Source organism: Pseudorca crassidens, chromosome 20 (assembly GCF_039906515.1).
Source record: "Pseudorca crassidens isolate mPseCra1 chromosome 20, mPseCra1.hap1, whole genome shotgun sequence".
Lineage (NCBI taxonomy): Eukaryota > Metazoa > Chordata > Mammalia > Artiodactyla > Delphinidae > Pseudorca > Pseudorca crassidens.
Window position 1 is genome coordinate 27,188,385 of NC_090315.1, and position 17,008 is coordinate 27,205,392.

Here is a 17,008-nt window from a genome sequence, read left to right on the forward strand (position 1 = left end):
TGATTTTGCTTGCTTGCTTCCTTCTACCCCTACTATATCATTTTTATATCCCCAATCTCGCAATATAAATTTTATCCTGATTTTGTTAAGTCATTGTTGAGTATTTATACTATTATAGTTATATAAGTGCTTTTCACAGCTGAGCCATGTGGTGAACTATGATCACTTTGCTTTTTCTGTCTTTTTTGTTTTTCTGTGTTTTTAAACATGTTTTTAGAGTTAATAATCATCTTGTTTCTTTTGTTCACTTTCACCAACTGTCTAATTTTCATTGGGAGACTTCCAGACCCTTTGTGTTTTATTGGTTTTGTCTTCTCTAAGCCTCTAATCTGAACTGGTTGTTCCCACACTAGGCACAGAGCTGTGGTCTGAGGATCTCCCTTCACCTCCACCCACATTGGGTTTCCTGTTTTCCGTATTCCACGTCTTCCTCTTTCTTGGTTTATTCTCTCATTTTCCTGGTATTAGTCTCCCAGTAGCTTCCTGAGAAAGCTTGCATGTAAACGTTGTTCAACTTTGCATATCTGAAAATGTCTTTATGTTTCTCTCATACTTGATTGGTAGCTTGACTGGGTATAGAATTCCAGGTGGAAATAATTTTCCTGCAAAATTTTAAAGACATTTCTCCATTGTTTTCCAGCTTTCAGTGTTGCTATTGATGAGACTAAGTCTTTTGTGACTTGTTTTACTCTCTGAAAACTTTTCAGATCTCCTGTTTATCCCAGTGTTCTGAAAATTTACAATAATCTGCCCTGGCATGGGTCTTTTTACATTTTTGCTGATGCTTTGAAGGTTCTTTGTATTGGAAAATCCTCTCCTTTTATTTCTGTAAAATTTTCTTGAATCCTTTTGTTGATGATTTCTTCACCATTTTTGGGGAACTCCTGTTAATTTGATGTTAGATCTTTAATTTTCTTATCTCTCCTATTACTCATCTTTTTTATTTTTTGTTCTACTTTCTGTGAAGAGTTCCTCAGCTTTATCTTTTAATCCTTCTATGAGTTTGTCATTTCAAAGAACCCCTTTTTTTAACTTCTCTGCATGTTCTTTTTATACTACCTTGCTCTTGTTACATAGTTGTAAAATGTTCTTTTGTCTCTGTGAGAAAAATACTAATAGATTAAAAAAAAATCTTTTTCCTTTCTTTGCTCCAAAGCTGCATTTATCTATTCATTATATATTTTTTCTGGCCTCTGTCTTTTATATTAGAGTCTTTCATTAGATGTCTGGCAGTTTTTGTGTGTTCATATTTAATAGTGAGACATGAAAAAGCTGATTGGAAGCTATGAACATATGAGAGGGGGCTTATTGATTACAATTTTCACAGTAGGGTTATCTGACTAATACATTTCATTGAGGAACCTTCTGTGTCAATAACTTTAGGTCTTTCTGTTGAGGCTGGTCAGATTTCTCAGAGAAGACTCTTTAAAAGTCTCTTGGCTTGAGAATGAAGGCCTGGCTGCCAACATTCTAGGAACCAAGCATTCAGCATCCTGGATATATGCATTCACCTGAACTGTTGTTTTCAGTATAGTATGTACTCTACTCAGCTGTGCCCAGTGTCACCTGCACAGGGAACCACTGCTTTATGTTCTTAAGAAAATCCCAGTACTTTGCTGGGATAGGGGAAGGGATCTGGTGTGCCTGACTGCTTCATAAATTTACTTTAACCAGTCCTCCTTATTTTGCCACCTCTGCCCCCACTCTTTACCCTGGTTTAAGTAAAATATTATTAATATTCAAACTGATTTGTAAAACCGAGGGAAAACTTGCTTTGTAAAAGGTTTTTTCTTGTTTATTTCCTTGCTTTGAGTTCCCTCTGGCTTCCTGTTTTTCTGTTTTTGTAATCTTCTTAGAACAGGATGGACTGGGACATGTGTCTTATGAACAGGGAGACCATACATTCTGTTTTGCATGGACAGTCCCAGTTTATGCCTAATTATTAATTGCACTCTCTTTTAGTCTTAGAAGTGGGTCCTCTTCGGACAATAAAAAGTACAGTTACCCTACTTTAAAAGCCCCAGGGCTTGGAGATAAGAGTTTGATTTGGTTTGGTTTTGCTTGTTTTTATTTGAAGACAGTTCTCTTCTGGCTCAGTAACTGGTTTACTAATCAGTACTCTGAATGATAAAATAGTGAACATTATTTAAGATTTTAGTGGTTTCTTAGTTGTTAACTTTGGACATGCAGTTTAGTTTAATTGGGGCACTTTTCAGATAATCTGACAGATTCTCCCGTTAGACACTTACTGTTACCCTGTTGAAAAGAACTGAAGAATAATTTCCTGATAGTTAGATTTCCCAACAGACTATATGTAGGAGTCTTGAAACAAGTCCACCAAAGACAGCTTCACAAGTAGTAGGAGAAGATGATTAAGCCCCCTGTATGTTTGTTTGACTGTATATTTCAAATGTTCACCTAGTGCTTTGTGGTGATTCAGTAATATTTGTTGAATTAAATTGATCTTTGATAACAAGCAGCTGATATATTGATATTTTCTTACCTGCCGTAGAACTTGGTATTCACTCTTCTGGCAATTTCCAAACTAAAAGTACAAAAGCCTCAAATGATACCTCAAAGTAAATGCCACCCTGGGCCACATGCTTATCTCTGATGTTTAGTGACGAATGGCATCAGTTCCTTATAGACTGTGGTATCTGTGAAGCAAGATGTAGATTTGGAAGAACCGAGTGTCTGGGTCCCTGACCTCCTCCTTCTCCCTGCCTGCCCGAATCCTGGGTAAAAACCTCTCATACCTCACAGGTTATTGAAGCAAATAAGAATATATATAAAAGCACTCTGTAAACTGTAAATCACTCTACAGATAATATTTTAATTTAATATCCACTGACATTTCTTTTGTGTTTGTTTTGAAAGCCACTTCAAATTTTCCAATACCAGTAGATCCCCCTGAATGAAAAAAATGAATAAATTCAATTACTCAACACCTTGTATTTAAAGTAGAATATTACTGAGAGTCTGGAATATTCAAGAGCATGTGTTTTTTATCTTTCCATATAGAAAACCTACTTTTTCAAAATTGACGTTTAGACATTATTTATAAAATTTACTCATACAAGATTATTTTTATTTTACAGCTAACTTGTATTAAGAGAATATGTACTGGATATGAAGAACATAATAGTAGATATAGAGTGGTTACTCTGAATAAATTAGAAAATAAACTTGTTCTGCCTGTAGATTCTTCTTGCCTTCATGTTACTCATGAAGAATATGCTGATTTCCTTGAGCTTCCATGGAATTGTTGCTTATATAAAACAGAATGTATTTCCAGCATACTGTTGTCAGCATAGAAATATTTACTTAAAATTTAGATACCTCTTTTTTTGGGGGCGGGGGGGGCGGTTCGCAGGCCTCTCACTGTTGTGGCCTCTCCCGTTGCGGAACACAGGCTCTGGACGCACAGGTTCTGGACACGCAGGGTCAGCGGCCATGGCTCACAGGCCTAGCCGCTCTGCGGCACGTGGGATCTTCCCGGACCGGGGCACGAACCCGTGTCCCCTGCATCGGCAGGCGGACTGTCAACCACTGCGCCACGAGGGAAGCCCCTAGATACCTCTTTTGAAAATTTATTGGAAGAATATAAAACTAGATCTAACTACTTGATAAACAAATGTTGGTAGTAGAATTCAGGCAAGTCTGTTGTTGAATAGTGTTAAAATATTAGATGCAAGGAAAGTCCTTTTATGTAATTATTAGACTCAAAATTATGGAAGTTTTATCAGCTAGATTATTATCATATTTATAATTAATTCAAGATTCAGACTGTTCGTTACATATAAGTGCATTTCTGAAATACACTTTTGTGTGAATGGGCAAATAAAATACATGGATACTACACCAAATTTTCTATATAGGCAATAATATTACAGTTCTAATATTAGAACTGAGCCACCAGGGAAGTCCAAACTTCTTTATTTAAAACTGAAGTTGTTGGGGACTTCCCTGGTGGCGCACTGGTTGGGAATCCACCTGCCAATGCAGGGGACATGGGTTCGAGCCCTGGTTCAGGAAGATCCCACATGGCGCGGAGCAGCTAAGCCCGTGTGCCACAACTACTGAGCCTGCACTCTAGAGATTGCGAGCCACAACTGCTGAGCCCATGCACCACAACTACTGAAGCCTGCGTGCCTAGAGCCTGTGCTCCGCAACACGAGAAGCCACCGCGATGAGAAGCCCGCGCACTGCAACAAAGAGTAGCCCCCGCTCGTGGCAATTACAGAAAGCACACATGCAGCAACAATGACCCAATGCAGCCATAAATAAATAAAATTTATTAAAAAACGAAAAAAAACAACTGAAGTTCTTAATTAGAATTAGATCCAGTTGAGTCCTTCAAGATGGTGGAGGAGTAAGGTGTGGAGTTCACCTTCCTCCCCACAAATACATCAGAAGTACATCTACATGTGGAACAACTCCTACAGAACACTTACTGAGCACTGGCAGAAGACCTCAGACCTCCCAAAAGGCAAGAAACTCCCCACGTACCTGGGTAGGGCAAAAGAAAAAAGAATAAACAGAGACAAAAGAATAGGGACAGGACCTACACCTCTGGGAGGGAGCTGTGAAGGAGGAAAAGTTTCCACACACTAGGAAGCCTCTTCACTGGTGGAGATGGGGGGTGGAGGCAGGGAAGCTTCGGAACCACGGAGGAGAGCGCAGCAACAGGGGTGCAGAGGGCAAAGTGGAGAGATTCCCACACAGAGGATCGGTACCAACCAGCACTAACCAGCCCAAGAGGCTTGTCTGCTCACCTGCCGGGGTGGGCCGAGGCTGGGAGCTGAGGCTCGGGCTTTGGAGGTCAGATACCAGGGAGAGGACTGGGGTTGGCTGTGTGAACACAGCCTGAAGGGGTCTAGTGCGCCACAGCTAGCCAGGAGGGAGTCCGGGAAAAAGTCTGGAACTGTCTAAGAGGCAAGAGGACATTGTTTCAGGGTGCGTGAGGAGAGGGGATTCAGAGCACCACCTAAATGAGCTCCAGAGACGGGCGCGAGCCGCGGCTATCAGCGCAGACACCAGAGACGGGCATGAGACGCTAAGGCTGCTGCTGCGGCCACCAAGAAGCCCGTGTGAAAACACAGGTCACTTGTGGCCCACCACTGTCAGGGTCCCGTGATCCAGGGACAACGTCCCCGGGCAAACACACAGCACGCCTCAGGCTGTTGCCACATTGCACTGGCCTCTCCCCGCATTCCCTACCCCTCCCTCCCCCTGCCTGAATGAACCAGAACCCACGAATCAGCTGCTACTTTAACCCCGTCCTCTCTGAGCGAAAAACAGACACCCTCAGGCGACCTACATGCAGAGGCGGGGCCAAATCCAAAGCTGAACCCCAGGAGCTGTGCGAACAAAGAAGAGAAAGGGAAATCTCTCCCAGCAGCCTCAGGAGCAGCGGATTAAATCTCCACAATCAACTTGATGTACCCAGCATTTGTGGAATACCTGAATAGACAACAAATCATCCCAAAATTGAGGCGGTGGACTGTGGAGCAACTGTAGACTTGGGGTTTGCTTTCTGCATCTAATTTGTTTTTGGTCTCATGTTTATCTTAGCTTAGTATTTAGAGTTTAGTATCATTGGTAGATTTGTTTATTGATTTGGTTGCTCTCTTCTTTTTTTCTGATATATCGATATATATATATTTTTTCCCTTTTCTCTTTTTGTGGGTGTGTATGCTTCTTTGTGTGATTTTGTCTGTATAGCTTTGCTTTTACCATTTGTCCTAGGGTTCTGTCTTTTTTTTTATTAGTATAGTTTTTAGTTGTTATCACTGGTGGCTTTGTTTTTGGGTTGGGTTTGGTTGCTCTCTTCTTTCTTTTTTTTAATTACTTTTTAATTTTAATAATTTATTTTAAAAACTTTATTTTCTTTCTTCCTTCCTTCCTTCCTTCCTTCCTTTCTTACTTTCTTTCCTTTTCTTTCTTTTCTTTCCTTTTCTTTTCTTTTCTTTTCCTTTCTTTTCTTTTCCTTTCTTTTCTTTTCTTTTCTTTTCTTTTCTTTTCTTTTCTTTTCTTTTCTTTCTTTCTTTCTCCCTTTCTTCTGAGCCGTGTGGCTGACAGGGTCTTCATGCTCTGGCCGGGTGTCAGGCCTGTGCTTCTGAGGTGGGAGAGCTGAGTTCAGGACATTGGTCCACCAGAGACCTCCCGGCTCCATGTAATATAAAACAGTGAAAGCTCTCCCAGAGATCTCCATCTCAATGCTAAGACCCAGCTCCACTCAACGACCAGCAAGCTCCAGTGCTGGACACCCTATGCCAAACAACTAGCAAGACAGGAACACAACCCCACCCATTAGCAGAGAGGCTGCCTAAAATCATAATAAGTCCACAGACACCCCAAAACACACCACCTGACGTGGACCTGCCCACCAGAAAGACACAGCCTCATCCACAAGAACACAGACAACAGTCCCCTCCACCAGGAAGCCTACACAACCCACTGAACCAACCTTAGCCACTGGGGGCAGACACCAAAAACAACAGGAACGATGAACCTGCAAACTGCGAAAAGAAGACCCCAAACATAGTAAGTTAAGCAAAATGAGAAGACAGAAAAACACACAGATGAAGGAGCAAGGTAAAAACCCACCAGACCAAACAAACTAGAGCAAAAAATAGAACTAGAACTAAAAATTTCACAATTTGTATGGAAACACAAAAGACCCCAAATAGCCAAAGCAATCTTGGGAAAGAAAAATGGAGCTGGAGGAATCAAGCTCCCAGACTTCAGACTATACTACAAAGCTACAGTAATCAAGACAGTATGGTACTGGCACAGAAACAGAAATATAGATCAATGGAACAGAATAGAAAACCCAGAGATAAACCCACGCACATATGGTCACCTATGTTTGATAAAGGAGGCAAGAATATACAATGGAGAAAAGACAGCCTCTTCAAAAAGTGGTGCTGGGAAAACTGGACAGCTACATGTAAAAGAACAAAAGAAATTAGAACACTCCCTAACACCATACACAAAAATAATCTCAAAATGGATTAAAGACCTAAATGTAAGGTCAGACACTATAAAACTCTTAGAGGAAAACATAGGCAGAACACTCTGTTTTTGACTCACCTCCTAGAGAAATGGAATTAAAAAAAAAAAATAAATGGGACCTAATGAAACTTAAAAGCTTTTGCACAGCAAAGGAAAACATAAACAAGATGAAAAGACAACCCTCAGAATGGGAGAAAATATTTGCAAATGAAGCAACTGACAAAGGATTAATCTCCAAAATTTACAAGCAGTTCATGCAGCTCAATATCAAAAAAACAAGCAACCCAACCCCAAAATGGGCAGAAGACCTAAATAGACATTTCTCCAAAGAAGATATACAGATTGCTAACAAACACGTGAAAGAATGCTCAATATCACTAATCATTAGAGAAATGCAAACCAAAACTACGAGGTATTATCTCACACCGGTCAGAATGGCCATCATCAAAAAATCTACAACAATAAATGCCGGAAAGGGTGTGGAGAAAAGGGAACCCTCTTGTACTGTTGGTCGGAGAGTAAATTGATACAGCCACTATGGAAAACAGTATGGAGGTTTCTTAAAAAACTAAAAATAGAACTACCATATGACCCAGCAGTCCCACTGCTGGGCATATACCCTGAGAAAACCATAATTCAAAAAGAGTCACGTACCACAATGTTCACTGCAGCTCTATTTACAATAGCCAGGACATGGAAGCAACCTAAGTGTCCATCGACAGATAAATGGGTAAAGAACCTGTGGCACTTATATGGGAATGTTACTCAGCCATAAAATGAAACGAAATTGAGTTATTTGTAGTGAGGTGGATGGACCTAGAGTCTGTCATGCAGAGTGAAGTAAGTCAGAAAAACAAATACCTTATGCTAACACATATATATGGAATCTAAAAGAAAAAGAGAAAAAGTTCTGAAGAACCTAGGGGCAGGACAGGAATAAAGATGCAGATGTAGAGAATGGACTTGAGGACATGGGGAGGGGGTGAGAGAGTGGCATGGACATATATACACTACCAAATGTAATAGATAGCTAGTGGGAAGCAGCTGCATAGCACAGGGAGATCAGCTCGGTGCTTTGTGACCACTTAAAGGGGTGGGATAGTGAGGGTGGGGGGGAGATGCAAGAGGGAGGAGATATGGGGATATATGTATAGCTGATTCACTTTGTTATAAAGCAGAAACTAACACATCATTGTAAAGCAATTGTACTCCAATAAAAATGTTTAAAAAAAAAACTAGATCCAATTAGTAATTAAATCAAGTAGTATATTTACTACTTAGATACCACAGACATATTATCTTCTAAGATGTACAACTATCGTCAAAGAATGTCAAAGAGACTTAGGAAAATCCAGCTCTAAACTTTTATAAATGAAAAACTTGAAGTCCAGGATATGATATTAATTTTTCATCTCATCACATGCTATGTTTACAATTTAAATTCTGAAACTCTAAAAGAGTAAAAAATGCCTTAAATAGTGATGTTATGAGAGAAGAGTAGGTGAAGACCCATACCCATTTTTCTGCTTTCTTTTTCTCTCTGCCGTCTCTAATTAGGGGAAAGACTGCAATGAAAGATGAACTAAGCTAAATTAGGGAAGCTTAAGACTTGTTAATCGTTACTTTTCAATGTTAGCAACCATTTTTACCAGTGCCCAAGGCATAGTTGCAGATTACACAAAAATATCTTAATGTCTTTGTTAGCCTTTTTCTTTTCTTTTTATACCCACTTCCATTTTCTGTCTTTCCTGTATTACCCACCCACCGTACCCCCCACATATACATGCACCAGCTGCCACCAGACTATCCACTGCCCTCCAGCCCTTAGCTATATTCTGAACCAAAATTATTATTTCTCATTTCCATCCTATTTAAAATTCCTGGTATTAGACTTTGGTGGTGATTGGATTGCATGATTAAATTTACATGAAAACTAACCTTGAATGAGTTGGGATAATTATTGGTATGAATTTGTGACTGGATAGTCTCCAAGCGTTTCTTTTCCTCTGCTGCCAATCTCAGGGATGCTATATCAGGGAATCAGCAGACCAGCGTGTGGCCCAAGTTCTGGCTCTTGTCATCTTTCTCTACAAGGACCCCCCCACACACTGGATTCACTAGTAAAAAAGGAAAATAAAAAAAAAGAAACTTGAGAGAAGTAGACAGTAAATGGTAAATTGAGAAAAAATAAGTTGAGAAATAGAAATTTGACTAATGAATTGAGAAATAATGCATTGGGTTTAGTGTCTACATCCCAGGTTTCCAGGAGCAAGCACTTTTCAAAATATCCTGTCCATTTAGGGAAATATTTTACCAGTATTTAGCAAGTTATGTATTCCTATTTTTTACACAAGGAATAGACAGTATTTAAAAATTATATAGGAATCGCCTTTATATTAATGATTCTGTTTTGCCAGAAATAAATGAAAACATTTGAATGTTCTACAAAATGTATGCTTAGCCTTGGGCAGTTTAATTCACAAATGGAGATGGGCTTTCAGATTGAGATGTCAGCTGATTGCCACTCATTAAACCGAAGCAGCTCACCCTTTTAACAAATTGTTATTTAAAGATATTTTATTGATTAATTTTTTTACAGCTCTAGGGTGTGGTATAATTGACATATAGTAAAGTGAGTATATTTAAAACGCACAATTTGATAAACTGTGACATATGTATAAATTATGAAGCCATACAAATAATCAAGACAGTGAACATAGTGATTCCACTTCTGAAATGAAAAATTCATAGAGAGAATCAGCAGTCGTCTTGAACTCATAGAAGAAAGAACCAGTGAATTTGAAGATAGATTGATAGAGATTATACAATCTGAAGAACAGATTTAAAAAATGAATAAAATGAACAGAGCATTGGGGAAATGTGGGATACTGTGAAGCACACCAGTATGTGCAGAAGAGGACAGGAGAGGGAGATGGGATCAGAAAAAATTTTCAAAGAAATAATGGTTGAAAACTTCCCAAATTTGATGAAAAACATAAATCTACACAACCAGGAAGCTCAATGAATTTCATGTACGATAAACACAAATCTGTAGATACATAATGTAGTAAAAATGCTGAAAGACAAAAACCTTTGGAAGCAACAAGAGATGGTGTATCCATTCATATTTTGATGGATGTTTGGATTTTTCAAGTTTTGGCTGTTACAAATAAAGCTGCTATGAATACACATGTATTAATACAAGTCTTTGTATGGACATATAGTTTTATTTCTTTTTGATAAATAAATACCTAGGAGTGGAATGGCTTGGGCAAAGTGGTAGGTATAGATTTAACTTTTTAAGGAACTGTCAGATTGTTTTCCAAAATGGTTATGCTGTTTTCCATTTCTACTAGTAGTGTGTAAGAGTCCCAGTTGCTCCACATCATTGCCAATAATTGATATGTGGTAAGTTTTTGTAATTTTAGTCATTCTGGTGGGTGTGTTGTATCATCTCATTGTGGTTTTAGTTTGCATTTCCCTAATAATTAATGACTTGTTGAGCATCTCTGCATGTGATTATTGGCCATCCTTTGTGTCTTTTGGTGAAATTCCAATTTTACTTTTCGCTTTTAATTGAGTTGTCTTTTCATTGTTGAGTTGTAAAAATTCCTTATGTGTTCTACGTAGATTTCCTTTGTCAGGTACATATTTTTCAGATATTTTCTTCAAATATTTTATTGACAGTGTTTGTTGAAGAGCAAAAGTTTTTGTTTTTTTATAAAGTCCAATTTAAAAAGTTTTGTTAATGGTTTCTTTTGAGTTGTAATTAAGAAATCTTTACTAAACCAAGGTCACATGGATTTTCTCCTATGTTTTCTTCTACAAGTTTCATAGTTTTAGCTCTCACATTTGAGTCTATGATTCATGCTGAGTGAATTTTTGTATATGATGCATAGTAAGGGATCAAGGTTCCTTTTCTTTTTGCATATAGATATTTAATTGTTCCAATACTATTTGTCAAAAAAAGTATCTTTTCTCCATTGAATTGCCATAGACATCTTTGTCAAATGTGGGTTTTATATTTCTGAGTTCCCTATACTGTTCCATTAATTTATGTTTATGCCAATACCACACTGAGTTGATCACGTTGCTTTATAATAGGTCTTGAAATCATTTAGTGTTAGTTGTCCAGCTTTGCTTTTCTTGTCTAAAAATTTTTCAGCTATTCTAGGTTCTTCGCATTTCCATATAAATTTTAGAATCTGTCAATTGCTCCAAAGCAGCCTGCTGGGATTCTGCTAGGATTTTAATTGGCATTTCATTTGAACCTGTAGATCATTTGGGGAGAATTGTCATCTTAAAAATATTGTTTCTTCTCAAAAATATTGTTTCTTCTCATCTGTGAACAGATATATCTCTGGGGTTTTTTTAGGTCTTCCTAACTTTCTCAGCAATGTTTTTTCACTCTCAGCATACAGATCTTGCACTCTGTCAAATTTATCCCAAACTATTTCCTATTTCTTGATGCTATTTTTTATTTCAATTTTTGATAATTGCTAATATAAAGAAAGAGTACAATTTGTATTTTGTATATTAACCTCGTATCCTACAACTTTGCTAGTAAACTCATTAATTTTAATCACCTTGTCTCTCTACCTTTTTTGTTTGTTTGGCCCCTGTGTTTTATGTTAGGGCTTTCCTCCAATCTTTGGTGATTCTTCGATGTCTCTTTATATATATATAAGGTGTGACATTAAGATTATTGAACATTTTGTGTGCACGTGTGAGGCTTGATACCTGGTGGGCTTCATCAGATAGTGATAAGTTGGGGGTGGGGTTCCCCAAATTTCAGGATCTGTAAATCTTATCTCTTAGACCAGTCGCTATTTTCAAAGAAGGGTCCTGTGGTATCATCTGGTAGAGGGTGTCGGGCAGTCTGTATTGTAAACCTACTATTCTAAGCTGCCTGTAGTTAAAATTTTGACTTCCACTTTCACTGTTTTTGTATTATAATAATTATATTATAATTTTGATGTTTATTATGTATTTAAGTATATAACTTAAATAATTTCTAATGTACTGTCTACCACTTATGTATTGTCTAAGTATGTAATTTAAATAATTTCTTAATTTTGGAGTTTAGTGAGGAACATTTTTATACATATTTCATAGATTCTAGGAAACATAGTTTGTGTGTGTGTGTGTGTGTATACATATATATCTGAATACAGCAATATTTTAACAAGAGTATATATGTGTGTTATGAGATTGCTATTCTCTAGGTTTATAACTTTATTTTTTCTGCATGTTGTGATATACAGAAGTGCATTAAACTTGCCATGACAGTTTTTTTTCTGTCAGTTTCACTTTATAATTTCTAATTTTTTAATTACATTTTAATAGTATTTATTTCTTATGTCATCATTGTGTCCATTTCCTGCTATCTAGTACAGCCATTTTCTTTGTTCCATTCTTACCTTGGTTTCTCCTTAGGCTGGTAATACTTTTGCAGTTCATCCTTCCTTTTTATTAGTGTATACCAGGTACAGCTTTTTTTGAATTTTTAACCTTCTTGTTTCATTATGTTTTATTACTATTTCATATAATCAATTTTTAGATTACTTTTGACTCTGCCTGGAAGTCTGGATGTTCAATAGGCTTTTCAAATATTGTACTAACTGGTATGTTGGGACTTTTGACATCTGTGGTTTGGTTGTTTTCTGTCCCCTTTTTAAAAAAGAGACCTAGTATTTTTCCTTTGAATTATATCATTAACTGTATGGACAGTTTGTTAGATCAGAAGGCATGTATTCTGTTTTTTTAATACTACTTGTGATACCTTTCAGTTACAAATCACACATCTCTGTTTCTCTTAAGTATCAACACCACAAATGAAATATATTGTCCCTCCCTTGTATAAAATGAAATAATTAATACACAGTAATCTGTCCCTTCCTCATCTCACTACCTAGTTACTTTAGAGGATTTAATTTTTTTACATTATGAATCTTTATCAGAAACTATTTTTAACTTTTATATTCTTTCTTTTTTTAAATTAATAGCTTTCTTTAAAAAAAGCAGTTTTAGGTTTACAGTACAATTTGAGTGGAAAGTACAAAGAGTCCCATATAACCTCTCACCCTCCCTCCCCCAGTTTCCCCTTAAAATTGATGAGTCAGTATTAATACATTATTTTAACTTAAGTCCATACTTTACATCGGGTTCACTTTGTGTTGTACATTGTATGGGTTTTGATGACTCTGTAAATGATATGTATCCACCATTACAGTATCAGAGAGTATAGTTTCATAGCCCTAAAAATCCCATGTGCCCCACTAACTCATTCCTCCCTCCCTCTCGCCAAGTCCCTGGCGACCACTGATCTGTCTCCATATTTTTTTCTGTTCCAGGAATGTCATATAGTTGGAATTACACAGTATATAGCCTTTTCAGGTTGGCTTCTTTCACTTAGTAGTATTCATTTAAGATTCTTCCATGTCTTTTTCTGGCTTGATAGTTCATTTCTTTTTATCACTGAATAACATTCTACTGTATGGATGTACAACAGTTTGTTTATCCTTTTATTGAAGGACATCTTAATTATTTCTAGGTTTTGACAATTATGAATAAAGCTTCTGTAAACATTTGTGTGCAGGTTTTTGTGTGGACGTAAGTTTTCAGCTCACTTGAGTAAATACTAGGGAGTGCAATTGCTGGGGTCATAAGGTAAAAGCATGTTTAGTTTTGTGAAAAACTGTCAAACTGTCTTCCAAGTTGTCTGTACCATTTTGCATTCCCACCAGCAATGAATGAGAGTTCTTGTTTCTCCACATCCTCACCACCATTTGGTGTTGTCAGTGTTTTGGATTTTGGCCATTTTAATAAGTGTGTAGAGTGTTTTGTTTTTGTATTCTTTTTTGTAAACATATTTCCCACCTTTATTTTTTAAATAAATTTATTGACATATAATTCACAAACCGTAAGATTCACCCCTTTAAATGCGCAATTCTCTGGTTTTCAGTATATTGACAAGTTGTACAGCCATGAACATTATCTAATTTTGGAACATTGTCTTTGCCCATGTACCATTAGCAGCCACTCTCCATACCCCACCACCACCAGAAGCCCCTGGAAACCACTCATCTTTCTGTCTCAGCGGATTTGCCTGTTTTGGATATTTCATATAAATAGAATCATACAATATGTGGCCTCTTGAGACTAGCTTGTTTCACTTATCATAATGTTTTCATGATTCCTCCATGTTGTGTGCATCAGAACTTCATTCCTTTTCATGGCTAAATAGTATTCTCTTATATGAATATATATACCATATTTTGTTTATCATTGAGCGGTTGATGGGTGTTTGGATGGTTCCCACCTTTTGGTTAATTCTGAATAATGTTGCTGTGATCATGCATGTACAAGTTTCTGTGTAAACATAGGTTTTCAGTTCTCAGTGTATGACTAGGAGTAGAATTGCTGGATCATATGAAAATTCTGTATTTAACATTTTGAGAAACTTACAAACTGTTTTCCAAAGTGGCTACACTATTTTACTATCTCACTAACAGTGTATGAGGGTTCCAGTTTCTCTGCATCCTCATCAACACTTGTTGTTGTCTGTCTTTTTTATTTTAGCCATCCATTTGATTTAGTATGTGTGAAGTGATAGCTCATTGTGGTTTGATTTTCATTTCCCTAATTGCTAATAATATTGAGCATCGTTTCATGTGTATATTGGCTATTTGTATATCTTCTTTATAGAAATATCTATTTAAATGATTTGCACATTTTTAATTGGGTATTTGTCTTTTTCTTGTTGAGTTCCTTATATATTCTGGATATAAATCCCTTGTGAGATACATCATTTGCAAATGTTTTCACCAGTTTTGTGGGCTTTCTTTTCACTTTTTTGATGGTGTTCTTTGAGGCACAAAATGGTTTTAATTTTGATAAAGTCTAATTTATATGTATTTTTCTTTTGTTATTTTGGTTTTAATTGTCATATCTAAGAAGTCATTGCCTAATCCAAGGTCATGAGGATTACTCCTACATTTTCTTATAAGAGTTTTACAGTTTTAGTTCTTACATTTAGATCTATAATCCATTTTGAATTAATGTCTGTATGTGGTGTGAGATGTCAGGATCCGCCTCATTCTTTCGCTTGTGGATATCCAGTTGTCACAAGCACCATTTGTTGACTTCTTTTTCCATGTAATGTTGCCCTTGTGGAAAATCAGTTGACTATAAGTGTAAGGGTTTATTTCTGGACTTCCATCTCTACCATTGATCCATATTTCTATCCTTATGCCAGTACCACACAATCTTGATTACTGTAATTTTGTAAAAATTATTGAAATTGGGAAGTGTGAATCCTCCTGATTTGTTCTTCTTTTGCAAGATTGCCTAGCCCTTCTGGGTCCTTTTTACTTCCATACAAGTTTTAAGATCAGCTTGTCACTTTCTACAAAAAAGCTAAATAGAATTTTGATAGGGATTCTGTTGAATCTGTAGATCACTTTGGGGGATATTGCCATATTAATAATATTAATTCTTTGAATCCATGAACGGGGAGTCCTTCTGTTATTTAGATCTTCTTTAATTTCTTTCAACTTGGTTTTTGAGTATATGTCTTGCAATTCTTTTGTTAAATGTAAGTGTTTTATTCTTTTTGATACTATTGAAGAAAATAAATTGAATTATTTTCTTCAATTCTTTTTCAAATTGTTCATTGCTTATGTAAAGAAATACAAATTGATTTTTGTATATCAGTCTTGTATTCTGCAACCTTTCAGAACTTGTTTATTAGTTCTAATGGTTTTTTTAGTAGATTCCTTAGAGTTTTCCCATGTACAAGATCATGTCATATGCAAATAGAGATACTTTTACTTTTTTCCAGTCTGGATGGCTTCCCCCCGACCCCCAATTGCCCTGGCTAGAACCTCCAGTACAATGATGGATAGGAATGGCAAGATCTATTCAGATTTTCTATTACTTTTTGACAGATTACTTTCAATAGTTTATATCTTTCTAGAAATTTTCCCATTTCATTTAGATTATCAAATTTGTTGGCATACAAGTTTGTTTATAGTATACTCTCATTTCTTTTTTATTTCTGTAAGGTTGATAGTAATGTGACCTGTGTCATTCCTGATTTAGTAAGTTGAATGTCCTTGTTTTCCTTACTCAGTATGGCTAAATGTTTGTCAATTTTATTGAACTATTCAAAGAACCAACTTTTCTTTTGTTGATTTTTCTCAATTGTTTTTCTTGTCACAGTTTCATTTATTTAAGGATTATTCTCTAATCCTTCCTTTTGCTTGCTTTGTATTCAGTTTGTTCTTTTTCTGCTTTCTAAAGATGGAAGGTTAGTTTATTGATTTGGAATTTTCTTTAGTATATGCATTTACAGCTATCAATATCTTTATATGCACTACTTTAGCTGCATCTCATAAGTTTTAGTAACTTATATTTTTGTTTTTATTCATCTCGGAATGGTTTCCAATTTCCCTTGTGATTTCTTTTTGATTTCCCTTGTAATTTAGGGGTTAATTTCATATTTTTGTGAATTTCCAAATTTTTAAAAATTATTCATTTCTAATTTTATTGCATGGTGGTCAAAGATTATACCTTGTATGATTTCAGCCTTTTGAAATATAGATATTTGTTTAATGGCTTGCTTATGGTCTACCCTGGAGAATGTTTGCATGTGCACTCGTGAAGAATATGTATACTGCTGCTGCTGTTGGATGGATTGCTCTCTAGGTGTTTGTTATGTCTAATTGGTTGATAGTACTATTCAGGTCTTCTGTGTCCTTGCTGATCTTTTCCCAGTTTTACCTGTTATTGAACATATAGATATATTTATTTATAATATATAGATTATCTCTATCCATGTATATCTATAGATATGATAGATATCTAGATATACTCATGTAAAGAGATTTATTGTAAGGAATTAACTCATGTAGTTATGGAGGCTGGGAAGTCCAGAATCTATAGTGTGGGCCAGCAGGCTTGAGACCCAAGGAGAGCTGATAGTGTAGAC

The 17,008-nt window shown here is 36.4% G+C and overlaps 1 protein-coding gene across 2 annotated transcripts in view; it reads left to right on the forward strand.

Annotated features, from left to right (window-relative positions):
• The window catches only part of LONP2 (lon peptidase 2, peroxisomal), a 95,811-nt gene that overhangs the window by 33,444 nt on the left and 45,359 nt on the right, over positions 1 to 17,008 (forward strand). The window lies entirely within an intron of this gene.